The sequence below is a fragment of the Scyliorhinus canicula genome, chromosome 8, assembly GCF_902713615.1.
Source record: "Scyliorhinus canicula chromosome 8, sScyCan1.1, whole genome shotgun sequence".
In the NCBI taxonomy this organism is placed as follows: Eukaryota; Metazoa; Chordata; class Chondrichthyes; order Carcharhiniformes; family Scyliorhinidae; genus Scyliorhinus; species Scyliorhinus canicula.
In genome coordinates, this window is record NC_052153.1 from 100,098,521 (window position 1) to 100,125,683 (window position 27,163).

The 27,163-nt window shown below is 48.4% G+C and overlaps 2 long non-coding RNA genes across 2 annotated transcripts in view; one reads left to right on the forward strand and one right to left on the reverse strand.

The window, feature by feature from the left end:
- The window catches only part of LOC119970413, a 137,788-nt gene extending 118,603 nt beyond the window's left edge, over positions 1 to 19,185 (reverse strand). Inside the window, exon 1 of the long non-coding RNA XR_005461608.1 lies at positions 19,067 to 19,185. This is a non-coding gene — a long non-coding RNA (uncharacterized LOC119970413). The remainder of the gene's footprint in view (positions 1 to 19,066) is intronic.
- The window catches only part of LOC119970412, a 33,538-nt gene continuing 25,149 nt past the window's right edge, over positions 18,775 to 27,163 (forward strand). The window contains exon 1 of the long non-coding RNA XR_005461607.1: positions 18,775 to 18,890. This is a non-coding gene — a long non-coding RNA (uncharacterized LOC119970412). The remainder of the gene's footprint in view (positions 18,891 to 27,163) is intronic.

Genomic DNA, 27,163 nt, shown 5'->3' on the forward strand with positions numbered 1-27,163 from the left:
GGAACCAGGTGAAGGGACGTATAATTAAGTCTAGACCTCATCGGGAGAGGGACATCCCGGGTAGTATCCTGTCATTGTCCCTAGTGCCAGGGGACAGTGTTGGAGGCAGTACCAGGGTGCCGGGGGCAGTGCCAGGGAGCAGTGTCAGGGTGGCATCTCTGGGAAGTTCCATTCGGTGGATTTCCTTTTATCGTTTGGATGGGTTCCCCTTGTTCATGTCAGGGGTGGGTGTGTGTGTGTGTGTGTGTGTGTGTGTAGGTTCCCCATGTCCATTTTGGGGGGTTTCTCCTGTGTTACCCTTTGGAGATCATGGCGCCCTAGGATTTCCGGCTGCTGGCTTTTCCTGGTACCGCCCCATCAATGTGACGGCTTGGGCCATGCCTCCAGATGTTTTCTGCATGGTGCTGGATTAAATGGCGAGAAGAGCTGGCTGTGCAGCCTGCGAGCTGGACGCCAGTTTTCCTGCCTCAGCCAGCACTCCGTGCCGAGAATGAAAAATTCCGCCCGCCCTTCCGAGATCAATTCAAAAGTGAAAAGACCCACTTTTGGATTGGAGGATGCTTGTCTGTCAGTCAAACAGCCTTTTCCCCATTTTTAATTTTTATATATCTGGTAAATGGAAATGTTTAATGATGACCTGAACATATTTCTCCATGTTTGCACATGGCAGTGTCCTTGAGATTACTCTTTAACTCCTGGTCACTCCAGGCCAGTCCAGGTGTGTTGGCACCCTACACATATGCCTGAAATCTGTTGTGGTTTAATATTAACCTTACGTCTTATTAATTTTGCTGGAAAGAATATAAAATGTTCCATGGAAAGAAAGTCTTCCAATAACATTGTGTTTTAATTTTAAGATCAGGTACACTCAACTCTCCTCTGTCAAAACTGTCCACTTCCCAAGTTTCCTGTTCTCCACTACCAACCATATCATAATAAACAAAGCAAAACACTGCAGCGCCTGGAAATCTGAAATATAAACAGAAATAGTAGACGTGGTGGCATCTATGGAGAGAGGAACAAAAGGCCAAGATATACTACCTCCCCTCACCACAGCATGTTTTCTGGTGGCAGAGGTGCCATTGGCTGCCAGTGAGATTTTTTTTAAAATTAGTTTTTATGGGATGTAGGTTTCGCTGGCTATGCCAGAATTTGTTGCCCATCCCTAATTGCCCTTCAGAAGGTGGTGGTCAGCTGCCTTCTTGAACCGCTGCAGTCCATGTGGTGTACACCCCCTGTGCTGTTAGGGAGGGAGTTCCACGATTTTGGCCCAGCGACAGTGAAGGAATGCTGATATCTTTCCAAGTCAGGGTGGTGAATGTCTTGGAGGGGAGCTTCCAGATAGTATTGTCCCCATGATTTTGCTGCTCTTGTCCTTCTAGACACTAGTGATCGTGGGTTTGGAAGGTGCTGTCTAAGGAACCATGGTGAGTTCCTGCAGCGCATCTTATAGATGGTACACACAGCTTCCATTGAGCGTTTGTAGAAGGGGTGCCAATCAAGCAAGCTGCTTTGTCCTGGATGGCATTGAGCTTCTTGAGTGTTGGAACTGCACTTATCAAGGCAAGCGGAGAGTATTATAGGAGTGAATAGGAGATAGATATTGGTCTTTCACACTTAACTACTGGATAACTAGTCTAGTCAGCTTTCCTTCATTGAGCAACAAACGTGGAGACATAGGCCAGGATTTTCCAGCCCAGCCCAGCCATGGTGAAGGACCTGCCATGGAGGTATGTAGCGGGCTAACCAAAACTTGATTGACCTTTGGCGGGACCGTTAGGTCCTGGTGTTTGATGGAACTAGAATATCCCGGCCGTTGAATCTAGGGGCAGACTTTAGATGGCATGTTCGCTCCGGGCTTGATTTAGTGACCGTCATGGAATTTGTGCCAGTGAGATCTTGGTTTGGGATCTTCCCTGCACCCCTGACAGTGGCATGAGGCATGAACCCTTATTTTAAACTTCAAATATACTCAAACAGCTTTACGCCATAGTGTCTGGCCACGCTGGATCCTCCTCCCCCAGAGGCATGACGTCATGCCAGCACGAATCACTCCTGTGCCAGGTTGGCAGTACCAAGGATGAGCCATCTAGAGAGCCCCATTGGGTGGTTCTCCTTATGTGTGTGCAGGGGGAGGAACAATGGTTGTTGGGGCAGGGATGTTGTGCGTACATTTGGGCTGAGGGGAGTCTGTGGAGGAGGTGGGGGATGGTGCCAGTGACCGGGGTGTGTGGGGGGGGGGCAGTACCAATGGGGGGATGCCCCGATGCTGGCGGGAGTAGGAAGGTGGTGGTCGGGTCACCCCGATGCTTGTGTGGTATGGGTGATGCCCTGATATATTTGCGTCGTGGGATTGGGGGAGGGGTGGTGGTGGTGGGGAGAGGGGGTTGTCCTTCTGCGTGTTGGGGGTGTTTCACTTGTCTGCCTGGTTTTCACGATCTCTGACGGGGGAGCGGAGGGCCCCAATCTCCGTGGAGCAGGGAAAGGATCCTTTAATGTAGGTTTAAAATTGAGGCATCCTTTAAAAAGGTCGCCCTGCTCTCAGAATCCCAGAGTTGCTTATGTCTGTACGCCCCTCCGCCCTCCAGCTGGGGCTGTGATCCTCGTCAGCCCTTTGAAATTGCAGAGTGCTGTTTAATCAGGCTAAAAAAGGTCTGTGAAGCCAACAAGTTTCACACAGAATTTTGTGCCTGATCCAGCACAATTTGGGGAAAATTCCACCCTAGGAATTCACTGACTTTGTGTTTTGAGAAAGTTTCAGAAGATGAATTCCATCGGTCTTGGTCTGTCCATTTCAGAAGGAGGTTATTTAATCTATGTTGAATAAGCAAAGGTTAGCTGACCACTTGAAAGCCATCGGTGTCAATTTTAAATAAATAAAAGACTGTTCCAGAAGCTTCCATACAAGCATTTGTAAAGTTATCATTATAACCTTCACGAGGACCTTGGGGATGCCATTGCTGATCCCCCCGGAGGATTCGTGGAGTACGATCTGCTTCCCAGATAGGGGGCGGAGGCCACCCAGCTGAAGCTTGTTAAAGACTTCCATAAAAGCACACTCAAAGCACGGTCAGGTGTCGTTAGTTCTACCAGCAAAGACTGGAGTGGGAACAAGTTACTGCCTTGAGCAGAATACTGCATGTAGTTAAATAAAACCCTATTCTATTACCGCTGGCTTCCTCAAGTTAATAAACTGGCAACAAGGACAAAAGGAATCTCCAGACTCACTCATGGAGCCTCCTCGTCACCTGGTCGATTACTATCCCGGAACGTGGGAACATAACAGTTCTTGATGCCACTGTTCGGGAAGCTGGAGGCCTTGGATGCAAACCTGAAGCCAGTATGTTTTTTTTTAACAAATGTTTTGTATTGGGTTTTTGAACATTTTGAACATTACTGTTATGTACACAGAATAAGAAATATATATATGTACATATATAGAAGAGAAGGGCACACCCAAACATACCAAAGAAAATAAAATAATAAAAAATAAAAAATAAAATAAAATCGAATAAATGGTAGGGTATGTGCGCCAGCTCAACAGCAGCAACTCTGTCCACCTGGCAAAATTATTTACAACACATAAATAGGCGACTGTTTGTGGGGGGGGGGGGGGGGGGGAGGGGGGGGGGGGTGGAGACTGGGGAGGTAAATATACATTACAGTGGGCAATACTCGAATGGGTTTGGTGTTGGTGTTGTCGCTTGCTTCTCCCGGACGGCTCTCGCTGCCGTCTCGCGCTCACCTCCGCTTCAGCTGTTCCTCTCGTCTTTCGTCTGTATTCTCCTTGTTCTCTGTTCCTGGAGATGTCAAGTTCATTATTGTATCCCGTGCCTTCCTTCCGGCTCTCATTTCCCTGCCCCCCCCCCCCCCCCCCACCTCCCTGGTTCTCCTCTCTTGTTCCCTGTCTCCTCCCCCCCCCCCTCCTCTGGTTCGCCTTTCTTTCCTCTTAGGTTTAGCTGTGCCCCCCCCCCCCCCCGCCTCTCCCGGTCTATCTCGCCCTCTCCTGCTTTGGCTACTTTCCCCTGTTTCTTGGCTACCTGGCTATTCTTCTGCTTGTTTGTTGGCCACAAACAGGTCCCGGAACAATTGGGTGAATGGCTCCCACGTTCTGTAGAAACCGTTGTCTGACCCTCGAATGGCGAAATTGATTTTCTCCATTTGGAGTGATTCCGAGAGGTCGGACAGCCAGTCTGCAGCTTTGGGTGGTGCTGCTGACCGCCAGCCGAACAGGATTCTACGGCGGGCGATCAGGGAGGCAAAGGCAAGGGCGACCGCCCTCCTCCCCAGGAATAGATCTGGCTGGTCTGAAACCCCGAAGACAGCCACTTTCGGGCATGGCTCCACTGTCACCCCCACCACTTTGGACATTGCCTCGAAGAAGGCTGTCCAGTACCCCACAAGTCTGGGGCAAGACCAGAACATGTGGGCGTGGTTGGCTGGGCCTCCTTGGCACCGTTCACAACTATCCTCCACCTCCGGGAAGAACCTACTCATACGGGTTCTTGTTAAGTGGGCTCTATGTACCACTTTTAGCTGCGTCAGGCTGAGCCTTGCGTACACGGAGGTGGAGTTGACCCTATGCAGTGCTTCGCTCCAGAGTCCCCAACCTATTTCAATCCCCAGGTCCTCCTCCCATTTCTTTCTTGTTGCACGGTAGCATTGTGGATAGCACAATTGCTTCACAGCTCCAGGATCCCAGGTTCGATTCCGGCTTGGGTCGCTGTCTGTGCGGAGTCTGCACATCCTCCCCATGTGTGTGTGGGTTTCCTCTGGGTGCTCCGGTTTCCTCCCACAGTCCAAAGATGTGCAGATTAGGTGGATTGGCCATGATAAATTGCCCGTAGTGTCCAAAATTGCCCTTAGTGTTGGGTGGGGTTACTGGGTTATGGGGATAGGGTGGAGTTGTTGACCTTGGGTAGGGTGCTCTTTCCAAGAGCCGGTGCAGACTCGATGGGCTGAATGGCCTCCTTCTGCACTGTAAATTCTATGATAACTCCCTCGCTGTCGGCCGGCTAAATCTCCACAGATCAGCTCCCCCCGTTTGCTCCATGAACCCTCTCAGTTTCTTTGCCATCGCTGGCAACCTGCCCATTCTTGAGCATGACCGGTCCAGGCTCGGGTCCGGGGAGGGTTTTCTGACACAATATGTTGACAGGCCAACAAGAGGTGAGGCCACTTTGGATTTGGTTTTGGGTAATGAACCAGGCCAGGTGTTAGATCTGGAGGTAGGTGAACACTTTGGAGACAGTGACCACAATTCGGTGACCTTTACGTTAGTGATGGAAAGGGATAAGTATACCCCGCAGAGCAAGAGTTATAGCTGGGGGAAGGGCAATTATGATGCCATTAGACATGACTTAGGATGTGTTGGTTGGAGAAGTAGGCTGCAAGGGTTGGGCACACTGGATATGTGGAGCTTGTTCAAGGAACAGCTATTGCATGTTCTTGATAAGTACGTACCAGTCAGGCAGGGAGGAAGGGGTCGAGCGAGGGAACCGTGGTTTACCAAAGAAGTGGAATCTCTTGTTAAGAGGAAGAAGGAGGCCTATGTGAAGATGAGGCGTGAAGTTTCAGTTGGGGCGCTTGATAGTTACAAGGAAGCGAGGAAGGATCTAAAGAGAGAGCTGAGACGAGCAAGGAGGGGACATGAGAAGTCTTTGGCAGGTAGGATCAAGGAAAACCCAAAAGCTTTCTATAGGTATGTCAGGAATAAAAGAATGACTAGGGTAAGAGTAGGGCCAGTCAAGGACAGTGGTGGGAAGTTGTGTGTGGAGGCTGAGGAGATAAGCGAGATACTAAATGAATACTTTTCGTCAGTATTCACTCAAGAAAAAGATAATATTGTGGAGGAGAATGCTGAGACCCAGGCTATTAGAATAGATGGCATTGAGGTGCGTAGGGAAGAAGTGTTGGCAATTCTGGACAAGGTGAAAATAGATAAGTCCCCGGGGCCAGATGGGATTTATCCTAGGATTCTCTGGGAAGCCAGGGAAGAGATTGCTGAGCCTTTGGCTTTGATTTTTAGGTCATCATTGGCTACAGGAATAGTGCCAGAGGACTGGAGGATAGCAAATGTGGTCCCTTTGTTCAAGAAGGGGAGTAGAGATAACCCAGGTAACTATAGGCCGGTGAGCCTAACGTCTGTGGTGGGTAAAGTCTTGGAGAGGATTATAAAAGATACGATTTATAATCATCTAGATAGGAATAATATGATTAGGGATAGTCAGCATGGTTTTGTGAAGGGTAGGTCATGCCTCACAAACCTTATCGAGTTCTTTGAGAAGGTGACTGAACAGGTAGACGAGGGTAGAGCAGTTGATGTGGTGTATATGGATTTCAGTAAAGCGTTTGATAAGGTTCCCCACGGTCGGCTATTGCAGAAAATACGGAGGCTGGGGATTGAGGGTGATTTAGAGATGTGGATCAGAAATTGGCTAGTTGAAAGAAGACAGAGAGTGGTAGTTGATGGGAAATGTTCAGAATGGAGTTCAGTTACGAGTGGCGTACCACAAGGATCTGTTCTGGGGCCGTTGCTGTTTGTCATTTTTATAAATGACCTAGAGGAGGGCGCAGAAGGATGGGTGAGTAAATTTGCAGACGACACTAAAGTCGGTGGAGTTGTAGATAGTGCGGAAGGATGTTGCAGGTTACAGAGGGACATAGATAAGCTGCAGAGCTGGGCTGAGAGGTGGCAAATGGAGTTTAATGTGGAGAAGTGTGAGGTGATTCACTTTGGAAAGAATAACAGGAATGCGGAATATTTGGCTAATGGTAAAATTCTTGGTAGTGTGGATGAGCAGAGGGATCTTGGTGTCCATGTACATAGATCCCTGAAAGTTGCCACCCAGGTTGATAGGGTTGTGAAGAAGGCCTATGGTGTGTTGGCCTTTATTGGTAGAGGGATTGAGTTCCGGAGCCATGAGGTCATGATGCAGCTGTACCAAACTCTGGTACGGCCGCATTTGGAGTATTGCGTACAGTTCTGGTCGCCTCATTATAGGAAGGACGTGGAAGCTTTGGAACGGGTGCAGAGGAGATTTACCAGGATGTTGCCTGGTATGGAGGGAAAATCTTAGGAGGAAAGGCTGATGGACTTGAGGTTGTTTTCGTTAGAGAGAAGAAGGTTAAGAGGTGACTTAATAGAGGCATACAAAATGATCAGAGGGTTAGATAGGGTGGACAGCGAGAGCCTTCTCCCGCGGATGGAGGTGGCTAGCACGAGGGGACATAGCCTTAAATTGAGGGGTAATAGATATAGGACAGAGGTCAGAGGTGGGTTTTTTACGCAAAGAGTGGTGAGGCCGTGGAATGCCCTACCTGCAACAGTAGTGAACTCGCCAACATTGAGGGCATTTAAAAATTTATTGGATAAGCATATGGATGATAAGGGCATAGTGTAGGTTAGATGGCCTTTTGTTTTTTTTTCCATGTCGGTGCAACATCGAGGGCCGAAGGGCCTGTACTGCGCTGTATCGTTCTATGTTCTATGTTCTATGTATTAAAGTCCCACCCATGATCAGCTTAGTGTTGGGTGGGTCATGGGGATAGGGTGGAGATGTTGACCTTGGGTACGGTGCTCTTTCGTAGAGCTAGTGCAGACTCAATGGGCTGAATGGCCTCCTTCTGCACTGTAAATTCTATGATGAGTCCAGTACGGTGTCGGCCGATCATAAAAGGTCTAACTTACCTGACTGCACCTGAGTCCAAATTGTTTGATGAGCTGGTTGCTTTGGTTGCTGAACCTAAGCCTTCAGTCATCATGCATCGGGATAGGTTTAATAAGGCGATGCAGTCTCCAGATCAATCGCCTAAGGCCCCCATCCAATGCTGAGTATTGTCACTCTCCAAAATGTTGAGGGATAGGCTAGTGTGTGGCATAAAATTCACAGCCACTCAGAGAAAGTGTTGGAGCTGACCTTGGATTTGAAATGGGCCATCGAGCTTTCGATGTCCTGAGAGCACTCAGAGAAAGGGGTGCAGGAGCCGCAGTGGGCCATGCAATGTGGCCAATTATTCCATAGTTTGGGCTGCCCTCTGTTTCGAACTCCCGCTGCATCATGGGGCAATGCCGGTCTGGCCAGATCACATCCGAAAGAGGAGTCCAGAGGCAATCCTGTAGTTGGGTCAGGTTCTCGGGAACTACGGCTGACCAGCGGGATAACTCCGCTGAGATTGAAGGGGAGAGCCGGACACATTGCCAAACATGTGATCGGAGGACTCGTGATGACCAGAGCCATGAATGTCAATGCAGAGAACACCGTGAATCAGAGCCTTGCACACAGGCATCCTGGATGAAGAGGACTGTTTGATGCAAATGAACTGCGACATGGTCCTGAAGATATCATAGAATCATAGAATTTACAATGCAGAAGGAGGCCATTTGGCCCATCAACTCTTCGCCGGCTCTTGGAAAGAGCACCCTACTTAAGCCCATGCCTACACCCTCTCCTCATAACCCACTAAGCCCACCTAACCTTTTGGACACTAAGATGCAATTTAGCATGGCCAATTCACCTAACCTGCACATCTTTGGACTGGGGGAGGAAACCGGAGTACCCAGAGGAAACCCACGCAGACACGGGGAGAATGTGCAAATTCCACACACATCCGGGCCATGTTACAAGTCACCCCATGGTGGTGGAAATTAACACTGAACCTGCTGTCTCCAACGTGGTCCATTGAACATTGAACCTGGTGTCTCCATCGTGGTCCATTGAACATTTGGGCGACTCTGCGCAGGGTTCATGCCGCTGACATTGCATGACACCAAAGTGAGGTTGCTGACCTCTACCTGCAAGCCTTTGAATATCGTGGGGACCACCGTGATTCCGGTAATGCATGGGCAGCAGTCAGTCCGACTTCCCTTGGTTGTGGTACAGGGAACAGGGTCCAATTTGCTGGTTGCGAGTCCTCCATTTCAACTGGGAACAGGTTTTTCAGATGGACTCTGGGAACCTGTATGCTGTATGGGACAAATACCCCAAGTGCTGCAGTAGGGCCTGGGCACGTAGACCCTGAGGCTCACCCCCGATATTTTACAATGAGACCTGTCCCCTACTTCTCAAAGTTGTCGCGGATTTTCAGCGCCTGAAGGAGCTGCAGGTCATACGCTCTGTCCAATTTGCAGAATTGGTTGCACCCGTGGTGCTGGTACTGAAGCCCAACAAATCTGTCCAGCTCTGCGAGGATTTTAAGCTCACGGTGAACAGAGCTTCACGCCTGGACCCGTACCCGATGCCTAGAGTGGTGGATTTGTGCGCAAAACTGTCTGGAGGATGTTCTTTCACGAAGCTTGACATGAGCCACGCTTATTTACAGGCGGAGCAAGATCCTGAGTCTAGGAAATTTGTGACCATAAACACCTATGAAGGGTTATTTGAATATACCCTCCTCCCATTTGGGATTTAATGGGTCCTGGCGATTTTCCAGTGGGTAATGGAGAATATCTTGCAGGGTCTGCCAAAGGTGGCAATCTATCTGGATGGTTTGTCCATCCCGGCACCACGGAGAAGGAGCATATGGACAACCTGCAAGAAGCGCTTCGGCACTTTTCCCAAGTAGGTGTCCAGCTAAAGAGGAGCAAGTGTGGGTTTGCTGCTAAAGCGGTGACCTACTTACATACAGGTGGGCAGGGATGGTCTACGCCCAGTGAAGATAAGGTTTGGGCTATAAAAGGGGCGAGCACCCCAAAGAACATCACTGAACTCTGATCGCTCCTAGGCCTGGTAAATGACAAAGAACAATAGAGAACGGGAACAGGCCCTTCGGCCCTCCAAGCCTGCGCCGACCATGGTACCTGTCTAAATTAAAACCATCTGCACTTATGGAGTCCGTATCCATCCATTCCCACCCTATTCATATATTTGTTCTGATGTCCCTCAAATGCCACTATCGTACTTCCGGTGGTGTCCATGGAGGAGTAGGTCGCGCATTCGGCAGCTCCCGTCTGGAACGGACTCTCTGACCTTTTTTCAGGAGTTTCCACGGAAGTTTTGGGGCAGATTGGTGAAGCGAACACTGCCAAAAGGATTCCCTCTCTGTTGTATGGATAGCTGGACCAGGAATGGCTGGGTGAAGCATTTAAGTCCCAGCAGACAGAAGCGTGTGGAGCAGGCGCCGAGGCACGGCATGACGGCCGGTATACACCAGGGTGCATGGGCGCAGTAGGCACAGGAGCAACAGGAGTTCCTTAGGGGCTGCTTTGCTGATCTTAAAAAGGACATGCTGGCCCCGATGAAGGCATCAATAGACCAAATGATCGCAACTCAGGCGACACAAGGGAAAGCGATTAAGGAGATAGAGAAAAAGCTATCCGATCATGAGGACAAGTTGGTTGTATTGGCCCTTCAGATGGAGGCGCAGGATGACATCCACAAGAAGTGGCAGGCGAGGCTGGAGGATCTAGAAAACAGGTCCAGGAGACAGAACTTGAGAATTGTGGGCCTCCCCGAAGGTGTGGAGGGGTCGGATGCGATTTGTGTCCAAGGTGCTGGAGAGGCTGATAGGGACGGGGGTATTCCCTCGACCCCTGGAGCTGGACGGGGCGCACAGAGCCCTCGCAAGGAAGCCCAAGGCGAATGAACCGCCAAGGGCCATGGTGGTGAGATTTCATCGCTTCTCGGACAAAGAACTTGTCTTGCGGTGGGCAAGAAAAGAACGGAGCAGCAGGTGGGAGAACCTGGGTGCGGAGCTGGCCAAGAGGCGTGCTGGATTCAACCGGATGAAGACGACCCTCTTCAGCAAGGGGGTGAAATTTGGGATGCTACACCCAGCGAGGCTATGGGTCACGTATAAAGAACTGCATCACAATGTTGAGGCGCTGGACAAGGCCTGGTCATTTGTCAAACAAGAAAAGCTGGACTCGAATTAAAGGACAGTTAAGCTTTGGTGGAATGCGGCGGTGGGGCTGGGTAACACGGTACCGTTTCTAATAGAAGATTGTATACAATGTTGGGTGTGTATCAGGGTTGTTGTGGTGGCTGGAGGGTGCAGTGTTTTCGGCAAAGTTGAGATACGGAGGGGGGAGGGGGCTCTGTACTTCGTGCGATTTTTTGAGAAGTTGGAGCTTTGGTTCAACAAATGTCTTCTGTTTATTTTTTGTTTCGTATTCCTATTTACTCACTGGGGCTGGAGAGGTAGCTTAATTGGTTTATTCATGTGGGGAGAGGGGTCCGGACAACGAGGCGACAGTCTGATCGGCGCCAGGGGCAGGAGCTGCCGGGGTCGGCATGGGTCAGCTGACTCTTGGGAGCGTAGTAGGGGGTGAGCACGAGCTCAGCTGGTGCTTGGCGGAGGGGTTTTGGGGCTGTTGGGATGGAGGGGAGGGGAGATGCTGCTTTGCTGACAGAGGAGGTATCAATTTCAGGGTACCAATTGAGGGTTTGGGGCGGTGGCTCCCTGTGGGGGCGCTCGAGGAAGCGAAGGGCGCGGGCTCGAGGTTGGCCAAAAAAGGGAAATGGCTAGTTGGCCGGGGGGGGGGGGGGGGGGGGGGGGGGTAAGCCCCCCCGTTCAGGCTGATCGGTAAGCCCCCCCGTTCAGGCTGATCACGTGGAATGTGAGGGGTTTGAATGGGCCGGTCAAAAGGGCGCGCGAGCTCGCGCATCTAAAGGGGTTAAACGCAGACGTAGCAATGCTTCAGGAGACACATTTAAAGCTCGCAGATCACATGAGATTGAGAAAGGGATGGGTCGGCCAGGTGTTCCATTCAGGGCTGTATTCGAAGACCAGGGGGGGTAGCAATTCTGATCAGTAAGGGTGTGACATTCAAGACTGGGACAACTGTGGCTGATAAGGGGGGCAGGTATATAATGGTGAGTGGAAAGTGGGAGGGGGTCCGGGTGGTGTTTGGGAACATCTACGCTCCGAATTGGGATGATGTGGAATTTATGAGACTCATGCTGGGCAAAATCCCGGAATTAGAGTCACACAACCTGATCATGGGGGGAGACTTTAACACAGTCATTGACCCTGAGCTGAACCAATCAAAGTCCAGGACAGGGAGTGAAGGAGTTCTCTTTTTTCTCCCACGTTCAAAAGGTTTATTCCCGCATAGACTTCTTTGTCTTGAGCAGGGCGTTAATCCCAAAGGTGGCAGGAACAGAATACTCAGCAATCACAGTCTCGGACCATGCCCCATACTGGGTGGATCTGCGGCTTAGTGAGGAGAGAGGGCAGCGCCCACTCTGGAGACTGGATATGGAGCTGCTGGCGGACGAAAAGGTTTGCGGGCGGATTAGCAGGATTATCCAGGATTACCTGGAAACAAACAATACGGGTGAGGTAGCAGCGGCAACGATCTGGGAGGCTCTGAAGGCAGTTGTCAGAGGGGAGCTCATCTCAATTTGATCCCATAGGGAAAAGAGAGAAAGAGCGGAGAGGGAGAGACTGGTGGAGGAGATACTCCGAGTGGACAGGAGATACGCGGAGGCCCCCGAGGCGGGGCTACTGAGGGAGCGGTGGAGTCTGCAGGCGGAGTTTGAACTGCTGACCACAGGAAAAGTGGTAGCACAGCTGAGGAAGGCAAGGCAGGCAGTCTATGAGTACGGGGAGAAAGCGAGTAGAATGTTGGCACACCAACTGCAAAAGAGGGAGGCGGCCAGGGAAATCGGGGGGAGTAAAGAATAAGGAGGGTAACACGGTCTTGGATCCGGCGGGGGGGGGGGGGTGAACTGAGTCTTTAAGGAGTTCTATCGTAAACTATACGAGTCGGAGCCCCCGACGGGAGCGGAAGGGGTGAGGCAATTTTTGGACCAGTTGAGGTTTCCAAAGGTGGAAGAGGACCTGGTGGAGGGGCTGGGGGCCCCGATTGAATTGGAGGAGATTGTCAAGGGTATAGAGGGAATGCAATCGGGTAAAGCCCCGGGGCCAGCCGGTTGCCAGGTAGAATTCTATGAGAAATTTTCGGAAATATTGAGCCCACTCCTGATGAGGACCTTCAATGAGGCTGGAGAGAAAGGAACCCTCCCCCCAACAATGTCACAGGCCTTGATCTCACTCATTCTTAAACGAGGGAAGGACCCAGAACATTGCGGGTCACACAGGCCGATTTCGCTTTTAAACGTGGATTCCAAATTGCTAGCTAAGGTTCTGGCCACAAGAATTGAGGATTGCGTCCCAGGGGTGATAGAGGTAGACCAGACTGGGTTTGTTAAAGGCAGACAACTCAATACCAATGTCCGGAGACTTTTGAATATTATTATGATGGCCTCAGAGGGAGGGGAGGCGGAGGTGGTAACAGCGATGGACGCAGAGAAAGCCTTTCCCGGGTGGAGTGGGAGTACCTGTGGGAAACGCTGGGGAGGTTCGGGTTTGGTGAGGGCTTTATTGGCTGGGTGAAATTGCTGTACCAGGCGCCTGTAGCAAGTGTATGTACAAACCGGCTGAGGTCGGAGTACTTCGAGCTTCACCAGGGAACGAGGCAGGGGTGTCCCCTCTCCCCATTACTATTTGCCCTAGCTATAGAACCACTAGTTATGGCGCTGAGAGCCTCGTGGAACTGCCGGGGACTGGTTCGGGGCGGGGGTGGAACATCGGGTCTTGCTATACGCGGATGATTTGCTCCTGTACATTTCGGACCTTGTGGAGGGGATGGGGGAGGTTCTGTGGATCCTGAGGGATTTTGGTAGTTTTTCAGGATACAAACTGAACATGGGAAAGAGCGAGTTGTTTGTGATCTAGGCCAAGGGGCAGGAGGAGAGACTGAAAGAGCTGCCGCTCAGGATGGTAGAGAAAAGTTTTCATTACCTGAGTATACAGGTGGCCAGGAAATGGGATGCCCTGCACAGGCTCAACCTGACCTGGTAGGTGGAGCAAATGGAAGGGGACTTTAAAAGGTGGGACATGCTCCCGCTGTCACTGGCAGGGAGGGTGCAGACTGTGAAAATGACTGTCCTCCCCAGATTTTTGTTTGTCTTTCAGTGCCTCCCCATCTTCATCACTAAGGCCTTTTTTAAGCGGGTGAGTAGGATCATTACGGGCTTTGCGTGGGTGAATAAGACCCCACGAGTAAGGAGATCGCTGTTGGAGTGCAGTCAGAGGGAGGGGAGGAGGGGGTGGGTTGGTGCTGCCGAACCTTCGCAACTACTACTGGGCGGCCAATATAGCTATGATTAGGAAGTGGGCGAGGGATGGGGCTGGTGGGGGGGGGGGGCCGTGGGAGCAGCTGGAGGCGGCGTCATGTAAAGGTACTAGTCTGGGAGCTTTGATAACGGCTCCTTTGCCGTTCTCGCCGACCCGTTACTCCACAAGTCCGGTGGTGGTGGCGACACTGCGGATCTGGGGACAGTGGAGGGGGTACAAGAGGGTGGAGGGAGCGTTGGTCTGGACCTCAATATGCAACAATCACAGGTTTGTCCTGGGTAGGATGGATGGTGGGTTCCAGGGCAGACATCAGAAGGATGTGAGATTTGTTCATAGACGGAAGCTTTCCCAGTTTGAAGGCGCTATAGGGCAAATTTAATTTGCCGCCAGGGAACGCCTTTAAATATCTGCAAGTGCGAGCCTTCCTGAAAAAACAGGTAGTGGCCTTTCCGACGCTGCCGCCACTGAGGTACAGGACAGGGTGGTCTCCGGCACCTGGGTGGGGGAGGGGAGGGTGTCGGATATCTACCAGGAACTACAGGAGGCGGAGGAAACCCTGGTGGAGGAGCTCAAGGGCAAGTGGGAGGAGGAGAGAGGTGGGGAGTTGGAAGCAGGTCTGTGGGCAGAGATCCTGGGCAGGGTTAATTCCTCCTCATCATGTGCCAGGCTCAGTCTAATTCAATTAAGGTGGTCCACCGGGCACACATGAGATTGAGCAAGTCTTTTGGGGTAGAAGACAGTTGTATGAGGTGCAAGGGCAGCCCTGCAAACCATGTCCACATGTTTTGGGCATGCCCGGAGCTTAGAGAGTTCTGGCAAGGGTTCGCGAGGGCAATGTCCAAGGTGCTTAACACATGGGTGCTGCCGAGTCCAGAGATAGCCAGATAGTGATCTTTGGAATGTCAGAAGACCCGGGAGTTCAGGGGGCGTAAGAGGCTGACGTCTTGGCCTTTGCCTCCCTAGTAGCGCGGAGACGGATTTTATTAATGTGGCGGGACTCGAAGCCCCCGAGTGTGGAGACTTTGGTTAACGACGTGGCTGGGTTTCTCAGCCTCGAGGAAATAAAGTTTGCCTTAAGAGGGTCTACGCCAGGGTTCCCTTGGAGGTCGCAGCGTTCGTCGACTTTCTCGGGGAAAATTAAAATGTCAGCAGCAGCAGCAATCCGTAGGGGGGATGTGAGTGCTTCATTGGGATGGTGTGGGAAGACTGGGTCGCGTGGGCTAATGTCTACTTAATTGTTATTGTATATTCTCTTTTTACACTATTTTAATGTTCACTCTAACTTGTTTTGTTGTTATTGTTACTACTGTTTTATTATGAAAAATTCTGCAAAACCTTAATAAAATTACTTTAAAAAAAATACCACTATCGCACATGCTCCCACCACCTCCCCAGGCAGCGCGTTCCATATGTTTACCACCCTCTGTGTAAAAACTTTTCCTTGCACATCTGTTCCCCACGCACTTTAAACCAATGTCCCTTAGTACTTGACTCTCCTACCCTAGGAAAGAGAATCTGACTATCCACTCTGTCCATGCCATTCATAATCTTGCAGACCTCTATCAGGTCACCTCTAAAGCTCCGTCATTCCAGTGAGAATAGACCGAGTTTATCTAACCTTTCTTAAGGTGGGAAGTTCATTGCAAACCTGGCCACCTTATTGGCTTCACTCCACATATTGATGAGGATGGACAAGGAGATATTCTGGGGTGCTTCGCAAGACAAAGTGTACACTGGGGCAAAAAAGTGTCTGTTGCCCACCCAGCTTCTCATGCATTATGATCCAACTCGGCAGCTAATCCTGTAGTGTGATGCCTTCCCCTAAGGCATTGGGGCAGTGCTGGCCCACGGATGGGACAACGGCACGGAATGCTCCATCGCTTTCGCTTTCAGGACCCTTGCGGACGCTGAGTGACATTCCATTCAAATCGAGAAGGAGGGCTTGGCTGTAATATTTGGAGCCAAGAAATTCCACCATATTTATGGGTGGCTCTTCTTCATTGTGACTGATGGCGACGGCTACAGAGATGCGCGCATGGACACAGCGTAATCCAAGACTGGCAAAACGTCGCCTCATGCTTTTGAGCGGCGCAACACAGGGGGTGCTTCTTGTAGCCCTCCAGCCTTTGCCCAGAATTTCTCGGAACACAGCGTGGAGGAGGATGTCATACTGGGGGAGCTGGTGTGATAATCCTGCCACATGGTCAGGAATCCCTGCTGAAGGACTTTTCACAGTACTTCATTGCTGTGTTAATGCAAGCCTACTTGTGACAATAGTAATAATAATAATAAAGTTTACACAGTGGGCACATGGGTGCCTCTAAGTTGAAGATGTTAGGCCGTAGTTATGTCTGGTAGCATCAACAGGGACTTTGAAAGGGTCATGCACAGCTGCCCACATGCCAGGAGCCCATCAGAAACACCCACCAGTGCCCTCCCTTCATCAATGGACGACCATGGGTGCATCAACATGCGGACTCCGCAGGGCCTTTCATGGGGTCCATGTTCCTCGTCATCGTGCATGCTCACTCAAAGTGGCTAGATGTGTACAAGATGGCCTTGACAATGTCCAGGGCCATGGTAGAAAAGCTCTGGTTCTTGTTTGGCATCCATAGGACCTCGGAGGTCCTGGTAACAGATGATGGGATGCCTTTCACTGGTGAAGTGTCTGCTGCATTTACAAAGCAAAACTGCATCTGGCATATTCAAACCACCCCGTAGCATCTCTCCTCCAATGGCCTGGCGGAAAGGGAAGTCCAGACTTTCAAAAGGGGCATAAAAAAACAAACCACAGGTTCCATGGACATGTGACTGGCGTGGTTAATTTTTAACTACTGCACAACATGACACAGGACGATGGGAATCGCCCCTGCAGAACTGTTGATGGGCTGACGGTTTAGAACCTGGTTGAATGTCACATTTCCCAGGAGCCCGCACTTCACGACATCCAACCGACAGTGTTGACTTCTCCTTCGTGCCAGGAACCATCCCTCAGCCTGGGGACACAACCGTCTAGATTTCAGCACCGGGTTCAGCAGGAGGAGGATGACCCTGGCTCGGAAACAGACACAGAAGTGTCCGTGCCTATGGGCGTCGTTGTGACAAAATGATACACACTTCCTGTCCCAGAACCACTGCAAGCAGAAGCACAGCCTCGGGCAAAGCGGCACAGAAGGCCCCCACCATTGGCGGCTGAGGGGCATTTCTGACCTTTGGGTGGGGAGGGGCCACCGGAAGCCATTGTTGATCTCCCCATAGGACTCGTGGAGTATGAGCTGCTTCCCAGATAGGGGGTGGAGGGCACCCTGCTGGAGCTTGTTAATGACTTACATAAAAGCCAACCCAAAGCAGGGCCTGATTTCGTTATTTCTCCCAACATGGCCGAGAGTGGGAGTGAGTTACTGCCATGTGTGGAATATTGTATATAGTTAAATAAATCTCTGTTCTACTACTGCTGGCTTCCTCAAGTTACTAAAGTTATGAATATGATATGCTTTTACTGAGAATGTGCAGTGTCTATGTTTTCTGATCACAACTCTGTGAATCACGTTGGGATGAACATAAATATCCATTGTTGATAGTGCCTGGCCGGCCAAAGTAACCTACTGATATCATGCTGCGGGTCGGAGAACACTGAGTCAATTAAATATCAGATCTGAAGTTTGCCACAAGTTGAATTCGGTAATTATCTGAGTGTGAAAAAAAATGCAGGATTGCAGAGCAAAGGCAGGAGAGTGGATCAAGCTGAACTGCTGTTGCAGGGAGCTGGCACAGATATGACAGACCGAATGGCTTCCGATTTGGTAACCATTCTAAGTTTTCACAATGGCAATAATTTCCTTCTCAGAAAGAAATCGCCTGGGAATTTCCAAAGAGCAGCTGCCACTCCACCTACAAAAGAGTTTCCACTGCGCTTCTGGTGGGGTTACAGCAGTAAAGTGGGAGCATCTCCAAGGCCATTTCCTGTCTCGGGCCTATGTATCCTGTTCAAGTTGACCATTCATAGTCAACTGAATAAAACATCATTGCTCACTCGCTCAGGTTTTCACATCTTGAAGTATGATTTTTTTCAATCTAATTTTTATTCCCTTTCCAAAGGTGGGTAATTAATTGCAAACTCAGCTATGTGTTTTTCAATGGAACGACGTGCAAAGCCACCAGGGAAAATCAAACTAGGGCAGGTCTGTGGTTTTAACTGGACTGATTTACATGAAACTACATGAATTGTCAGAAGCTCTTTAGCAAGCAAACAGCCCTGAGAACATAAGTCAGCAGATGGTCTGCTTCTGGTGTTAGCATTCCCTCCTTTCTAATGTGTGTGATCCCATTACATCTCTGTATCTGTTACCCAGGTTACTGCTAAGTTGCTGTGAAAGGCAGGGCAATGAGTAACCTGTCGCACATGCAGCCAAGCGGGAATATTTTCCTGTTCACTGAACTTTTCATCCCATCGGTGCTTGGGCATAAAATACAAAACTAATAGCTCCTGAAAATGATTGCAACTGACCTAGGAATAGAGAGAGTGACTAAAACACAGCCCCGTTGAACCTGACATCTGTATCATATAATTCGATGAGGCGGCTGGCAAAATTTGGTCTGGCTTGGAAAACAAGCTAGATCAGGCAGTTTCCAAAGCATTTACATTCAGACAGTGTGGCTGCAAACAGTTGTATCAGCAAGTTTAGCTTCAATAATCACACATGCAACAACAGCTGCGTGCTGGGACTTGGCAAGTGGGGAGTTTTTAGAAATCAGCCCTCTGCAGCTTAAGCTTTTGGCTTTGTGAGTGATCTACTTTGTTATTTGAGGTACGTAATTAAAGGGGATGTTTACAGCTAACTGTCAAAATTATACCTTCCAGCGAAATTAAGGAGGATCAGTCAGTGTAATTCAAGCAGAAAGAGAAAAAGAGAAGCAACTGGCCTTTTCCACCTTCCGCCTCCCCGGGTTTGTAATAACATAAAAATCTACTTTATCCACTTACCCTTGCTCACCATCAGCTGTCTCTCTCCCATTAATACTGAAAAAGAAGTTTTCTTGTGCATGTGCAGTGTATTTGTAGGTTAGAGCTCAGCACAGGTCCACAGCCTACCTCTCCAACAGATTCACACAGGGTCAGTTCAGATAAGCCTGCCAATGCAGTTACATTTTTGCTTGAGCTTCACTTTAACACTGTTTAATTTTTAGTCATCCAGCGTGAAGGGTGAGTAGGTCATAGAACCCCCCGCTGGGTGTGCTTCTGCAGGGCTTTGCAAATTATTCCACTAACAAGTGCAGGATGTGTTATCGCGTAAAGCGAGTTATCTTTGACTGCTTACCCTGTGTTCACATTGGTATGTGTCTGTGAAGCCTCAGAAATGTTGAGTTATGATATCCGCCATTTCTTTGGCTACCTATGTGAGCAATGGGCATCCAGAGCATCAAACAGCTGGTGGAGGTGTCTGGCTGCAAATAACTAAAAACCCTGAACTCCACAACCAAGGAGACCACTTTTTTTGAAGAGTAGTCACTGCTGTAATGTAGGGAAACACAGCAGCCGATTTGTGTACACAAGAGGTCCCAAAGCAGCAATGAGACAAATGACTAATAGTCTGCTTTTTATTGGTGTTTGTTAAGGGATAAGTATTGACCCAGATACAAGGAATGTGCCTCAACTGTAGGTTCTTTTCCAATTACCTGTGAGAGCAGACACAGCTTTGGTTTAATGTGGAAGGAAGGATATACTTGCATTGGAGGCAGTGCAGCAAAGGTTCACTAGATTGGTCCCTGGAATGGGAGCGTTGTCCGATGATAAGAGGCTGAGTAAATTTTGGGTCCATATCCTCTGAAGTTTAAAAGGATGAGGGGAGATCTTGTTGAAACATACAGGGTTCAGAAGGGGCCTTGAGCATGTAGATACTGAGAGGCTGTTTCCACTGGGTGGAGAATCCTGAACATAGAGACACAGGCTGGGATTCTCTGATTCCAGTGCGCCCCACTACCACCGCTAGTGAGGTCAGAGAATTTGGCGCTGTAGCGGGACCAGAGAATCCCTCCATTGTGAACGGACGGGGAATCCTGCCCACAGTCTCAGGATAAGGGTTGATTATTTGGGACTGAGATGAGAAATTTCTTCACTCAAAGGGTTGTCAATCTTGGAATTCTCCACCTCAGAGTCTTGTTGGATGCTCCATCATTGTTTATATTTAAGATTGGGATGACGCACTTTTGGTCTGTCAGGGAATCAAGAGATGGGGGGAGCAGGCGGGAAAATGGAGGTGAAGCCCAAATTCAGTCATGATCGCACTGAATGGCGGAGCAGGTTTGACGGCTATATGGTTTCCCCTGCTCCTTTCTCTTGTGTTCTTGTATGTACCATCTGAAAGATTGCACCTCTGACAGTGCGGCATGACCTCCGATTACTTAGAATTTAGAATTTAGAACAGTACAGCACAGAACAGGCCCTTCAGCCCTCGATGTTGTGCCGAGCAATGATCACCCTACTTAAACCCACGTAACCCGTATACCCGTAACCCAACAATCCCCCCATTAACCTTGCACTACGGGCAATTTAGCATGGCCAATCCACCTAACCCGCACATCTTTGGACTGTGGGAGGAAACCAGAGCACCCGGAGGAAACCCACGCACACACAGGGAGGACGTGCAGACTCCACACAGACAGTGACCCAGCCGGGAATCGAACCTGGGACCCTGGAGCTGTGAAGCATTGATGCTAACCACCATGCTACCATGAGGCCCCAAACTGAAGTGTTAGTTTAGGTTACTCACTGAAGGTGCAGTCACGAGAGCACGATGATAGAGAGAAACACTTAATTAAGACAAATAATATTAGGTTTATCTGATAGTTCAGTGAATTTACCCTGTGAATAGCTGAAACATTAAGCCCATGTTTGATCCCCAATTAACTCGATTTATCTCATTTCAGCGGCAGCTAGGGTAACATTGCAATTTACCTTGTTGCCATCAGATTGGTGGAGGTGAGTTGGCTGAATCATCCAGCCTTGATCACCATCTCATTATCTAGTAAAGCATAATGGAAGTGCACAGATGTGGGTATAAGTGAGGGATAAGTGAGGGCTGGAGTGGATCAGCTGTGATGGTGTCTGGATCAAATGCATTGCTAACATAGAACAGTACAGCACAGAACAGGCCTTTCGGCCCTCGATGTTGTGCCGAGCAATGATCACCCTACTTAAACCCACGTAACCCGTATACCCCTAACCCAACAATCCCCCCATTAACCTTACACTACGGGCAATTTAGCATGGCCAATCCACCTGACCCGCACATCTTTGGACTGTGGGAGGAAACCGGAGCACCCGGAGGAAACCCACGCACACACGGGGAGGACGTGCAGACTCCACACAGACAGTGACCCAGCCGGGAATTGAACCTGGGACCCTGGAGCTGTGAAGCATTGATGCTAACCACCATGCTACCGTGAGGCCCCATCTTTTGTCAAAACCTTCCCATTACCACTAGTCAATTGGATGAGATAATGGGGGTGACTGCAAAACTGTACCAGCCTATTAATGTATTCTTGAGAGGAGTGGAGGGCCCTGTCTAATGGTTGTCATGGTCAGAATGTAAAAAAAAGGACAAGCTCTGAGCAGCACCTTGTTGTCCATTCTTGTTTGGGGATACACAGAATTCAAAGATTGATGGTGCTAACAAACATGGTCTATGTTTGTATCGGTGAGCTGATACTCTACCATGCTAGTTTGAAACTCATAGCTAGACAGAAGAATGAATGTTCTATTGGGAAAGGGGAGTAGATTACACTAGCTGGTTTATAATCCACACTGGATGCACCCAGCCTGAAATGAGTTCAGAGACATTAGTTAAAAGGTGGGACAGGAAAATAAGCGTCGAGTATGGATATGACACTCAGTTAAGCACTCCAGACCATCTTGTTTCAGATCAAAACAGTCCAAGGTTACTTGTCTCATTTGTAATTGATGCACAGCCCCATTACCACTATTCCCCCCACCTCCAATGGTTTGGTGTCCTCTGTATTGTGGAGTATTTCATATCAACAGTTCAGTCGTGTTCAGGACTAACAAAAGTAGAAGTGTTTGCAAGAGAGAGGTGACGGGGAGAGAAACAAAACAAATACTCTAAAAACATTTACTTGCAAATAATTATTTTGATATATTACATTTTCACAGTTCTCAATGCTTTGGATTTTGTACCTGTTGTGCTTACAAAGCTTGAAATTAATTAGCTAATGAAGGATTAATTAGTCTGCTTTTAAAAACCTGAGCAGAACAGTTCTCAAGATGTGCTGATGGGAGCTTCCTTTCCTCCTGGATGAATGAGAGCTTACTGGTATAAATAAGGCAGTCATGCTGGGTCATAAAACTAATTGTGTTCCTTGGTGGTGAAAATTCTCAATTTCCAAATGCAAGCGCTGCTGAATGATAGATGAATGTTAGAAATGCAGCACCTTCATCTCTGTCAGTGGATATTTATTCTTACTGTGCCTCTAAATTATTAATTTTCTATCTAGGCAATCAGTATTAAGGTTCTGATGTGCATTGTGACATTTTTAGTCACACTTATGTTTAACTGGCTGTGAATAAAGGTCACTTGGTTACTCCCTGCTGCTTTTAAGGCCCTTTCCTAATTAATTCTCAACACGGCTTCTACATGTGATTATCAGTTGCATCCAAGAACTGAAATTAATTGCACTCTCTGCCACTGATTTGTTTCATCCAGCTGCATGAATGATTTACATTCGGTTGTTTAAAGCTGATGAAAATTAAAGACAGTACTCAAAGCAAAAAGATCCGGTTTAATGAATGTGCATGTACATAAATGTATAATGTCCATATGTAAATATACATATGTGTGGATATACATGTGTGTGTATGCATGTGTGTGTGTATATACATGTGAGTGTATGCATATGCGGGTACACGTGTGTGTATGTGTGCATGTGTGTAGGTATGCATATGTGTGTGTATGCATGTGCATATATTATGTGAGTGTATATACATGTTGTATACATAGGTGAGGTGCCTTCTTGAACCGTTGCAGTCCCTGAGGTGTATGTACACCCACGGTGCTGTTGGGAAGAAATTGCAGGATTTTGATTCAGCACAGTGAAGTAACAGCTATATATTTCCAAGTTAGGATGGTGAGTGGCTTGGAGAGGAAATTCAAGGTGGCGACATTTCCATGTATCTGTTGTCCTTGTCCTTCTAGATGGTAGCGGTCATGGGTTTGGAAGGTGCTGCCGAAGGAACCTTGGTGATTTCTTGTAGTGCATCTTGTAGGTGGTGCACACTGCTGCTACTGTGTGTCGGTAGTGGAGGGAATGAATGTTTGTTGAAGGGGTGCCAATCAAATGCGCAACTTTGTCCTGAATGGTGTCAAGCTTCTTGAGTGTTGTTGGAGCTGCACTCATCCAGGCAAGTGGAGAGTATTCTATCACACTCCTGATTGTCTCTTGTAGATGGTGGACAGGCTTTGGGGAGCAAGGAGGTGAGTTACTCTTCGCAGGATTCCTAGCCTCAGACCAGCTCTTGTAGCCAAAGTATTTAAATGGCTAGTCCAGTTCAGTTTCTGACTAATGATAACCCCCAGGGTGTTGCTAGAACATAGAACATAGAACAGTACAGCACAGAACAGGCCCTTCGGCCCTCAATGTTGTGCCGAGCCATGATCACCCTACTCAAACCCACGTATCCACCCTATACCCGTAACCCAACAACCCCCCCCCCCCCCCCCCCTTAACCTTACATTTATTAGGACACTACGGGCAATTTAGCATGGCCAATCCACCTAACCCGCACATCTTTGGACTGTGGGAGGAAACCGGAGCACCCGGAGGAAACCCACGCACACAGGGGGAGGACGTGCAGACTCCACACAGACAGTGACTCAGCCGGGAATCGAACCTGGGACCCTGGAGCTGTGAAGCATTTATGCTAACCACCATGCTACCCTGCTGCTAGTGGGGGTAATAGTGATGGTAGTACCATTGAATGGCATGAGACAATGGTTAGATTCTCTTCTGTTGAAAATGTTCATTGCCTGGCATTTGTGTGGCAAATGTAACTTGCCGCTTGCCAGCCTAAGCTTGGATATTGTCCAGGTCTTGCTGTATTTGCACATGGACTTCTTCAGCATCTTGGGAGTTGCAAATGGTGCTGAACATTGTAGGTCATCAGCAAACATCCCACCTCTGACCTTATGATGAAGGAAGGTCATTGATGAAGCAGCTGAAGATGGTTGAGCCTCGGACACTGCACTAAGGTATATATGTAAGTGTGTGCACCTGTGTGTGTGTTTCTGCATGAGTGTGCATGTGTATGAGTGTGAAGAGTGTGCTTGTTTCCCTGTATGTGAGTGTGCATGAGTATGAGTGTGTGTACGTGAGTGTGGATAAATTTGCTTGTGTGTGAGTGTGCATGTGTGTGTTATGTCAAACTATTATTTGATTGTAAAATTATAAAACATTTTTCCAACAAGTCATTCTCCAAATAGATGCTTTTCAATGTCATATAGTAATCAGTTTAATTTTGTTTTTGCATTCTTCTTCAATGCTCTGGGTCTGTTGGCACTGCACCAACCAGAAACAGGCCTGCCCCACAGCAATAATACACTGGGGAGACTTAACTGGTTCTGAGTGTGACTTACGCCTTCATACGGGAGGAACCCCATCCAGAGAGCCACTGGTCAATGTGATTGGCTGGCAGCAGTGTAGCCCCAGCAGCGTTAGAAGTGGATATTGGCCAATGCTGGGACTACCAGTAATCCAGGATGAAGGACAGTGATGAATCACCAATTTCAGGAAAGTCAGGAATTGTTGGTCGGACCTGCCTGGAAGACTCCAGTAAGGAGTGCTTGATCAGGTTTTAGAGGCTGAAGTGGAAGGAAAAAGGGGGAGTTATGATCTTGGGGAGGTGTGCCTAATGGGCACAGGGGATCCCCCAAGAGAGATACCACCCCTTGATGTGTTGGGTATGCTGGGTCTGTGAGGACTGCGTTTACCATAGCAGTGAGAGAGACAGGCTTCCAACACTTGGAGAAATGCAACTCTATTTTATTGAACTACCAACTGTTAAACATACTTGAACTGTGGGTTGACACTATGCTGAGTTGACTGGAGATCTGAGGCTAACCTGACCAGACTATCTTGCTACCACATGGTGGATGTTCAACCATGGTGGTTGTTGCTCACGGGCTCTGGCTGTCTCAGAGGCTGCATCCCAAGAGAGCGGGAAAACTAGTGCCCTCTGGCTTTATAGTGGCCGTGTCCTGTCTGGTGATTGGCTGCTGTGTTCCGTGTGTTCATTGGTCATCTTGTGTGTCAATCAATGCCTGTCTGTGCACCATCATATACTTGTATGTATATTATGACACCCCCCACTCCACTTTCCTGCCCATCGACAAAACATGCTGTTAAATCTATTGGGTTGCTCACCTTGCCCCTGCCTTCCCCAGATGGATGAAAAATTGTGGCAGAATGAGGCATTTAAGTGGCCATTAAGGACAGGAAGGCGATCTGACGCCTTGGGTTTTATGATCCTTGCACCCCCACCCCTCATACAGCTTTAAACAGCTGACAGGAGTCCATAAAATGCATCCTTATGTGATGGAACAGTTGTAAATATTGGAATGCATAACAATGCTATCTTCCCTCTTAACCCCAAACAGTAACTGAAAATGATAGTAAGAGTAGTAAATGTTAATTTTCTGAAAGTAAATAAATAAATGAATAAAAATACAAACAGCATTTGACACAAGGAGATGGGTCCCAAGAAGCATTCTAAATTTGGCCTGTGCTGAAGCCAATCAAATTAAAAACATAGAACCATAGAAAAGTTACAGCACAGAAGGAGGCAATTCGGCCCATCTTTTCCATGCCATCTTGAGGGGACCCAGGTGCCCTTTCTAATCCCACCTTCCTGTACCCGGTCTATAGCCCTGTAGCTTAAGGTGGAGGTCCAGGTACTTTTTAAAAGAGTTTCGGGTCCCTGCCTCCACCACCAACTCGGGCAGCGAATTCCAGACTCCCACCAACCTCTGCATAAAAATGTTCTTCTTCATTCACTCAGTTGATCAGATATAATTCATGTCTTGGAGCAATTTTGCCAGAAGTTTTGACATTAATTAAAAAACCTTTATCGTAGCCTTTTAAAAAATGATAGCTGGTTGACCTCTCATTTAGTAGCTTTTATTTGTCTCTCAAACCTGATTTTAAATCTAATCTGTGAGCATGAAATGAAAATTGACTAAAATAATATATAGCCTAAATGTTAATGTAGAATTGAATAATTTTGTCCATAATTCTTTCACTTTTAGTTCATTTTTATAAAATGTTAAAGACTGAAACAAATTTAATCAACATTTTCCAAATCTTTATGTTGTTTGCAGTGCCAAGCAGTAATCTTATTATGAGTACTATAAATCCTAGCTACTTAATCTCACATGGCATGATTTTCTGATTATGCGTCACTCTATTTAAAGAATCATTTGAATCTATTGGGAGCTACTGCTTTTGGCCCAATTGATCCTGAATTGATTCAACAGTCGATAGAGTCCATATTAGTGCAAATTGTACAGCATCTGTTGGAAACAGCAAGCTTAATGGACCAAGGGGCCCTTTGTCGTTCTATTCTTTATGTGTTATGTTCACGCTCAGTAATTCACGTTTTTGTGAGCTGCCATACATCAGCACAATTGAAGCTGTGTTTACCTCAGATTGTCACCCAGTCTGAACAGGACCAAGCCGGAAAATTCGGGAAGCTGCTGTTAGATCCATATTTGCTTTTTGATATAAAGGGAAACCAGCAAAATTTACCCTGCTAAATGTTTTGTGGGGAACGAGTTATTGTTTTCATTTATAGGAAGGTGGTGAAAGCATTTGCATTCTCTGTTCTGGGAGCAGACAAAATCTACTTCTGATGTCAGCCATGAATCTATGTCAGAGGTCATGGGTTCAAGTCTCACACCAGAGACTTGAACACCTAATCTAGGCTGACATTTCAGTGCACTACTGAGGGAGTGAGTTTTAGTTGAGCTGGTGAATGCTGAGAGGTACTGGGCGGGATTCTCCTGTCTGCCAGCTT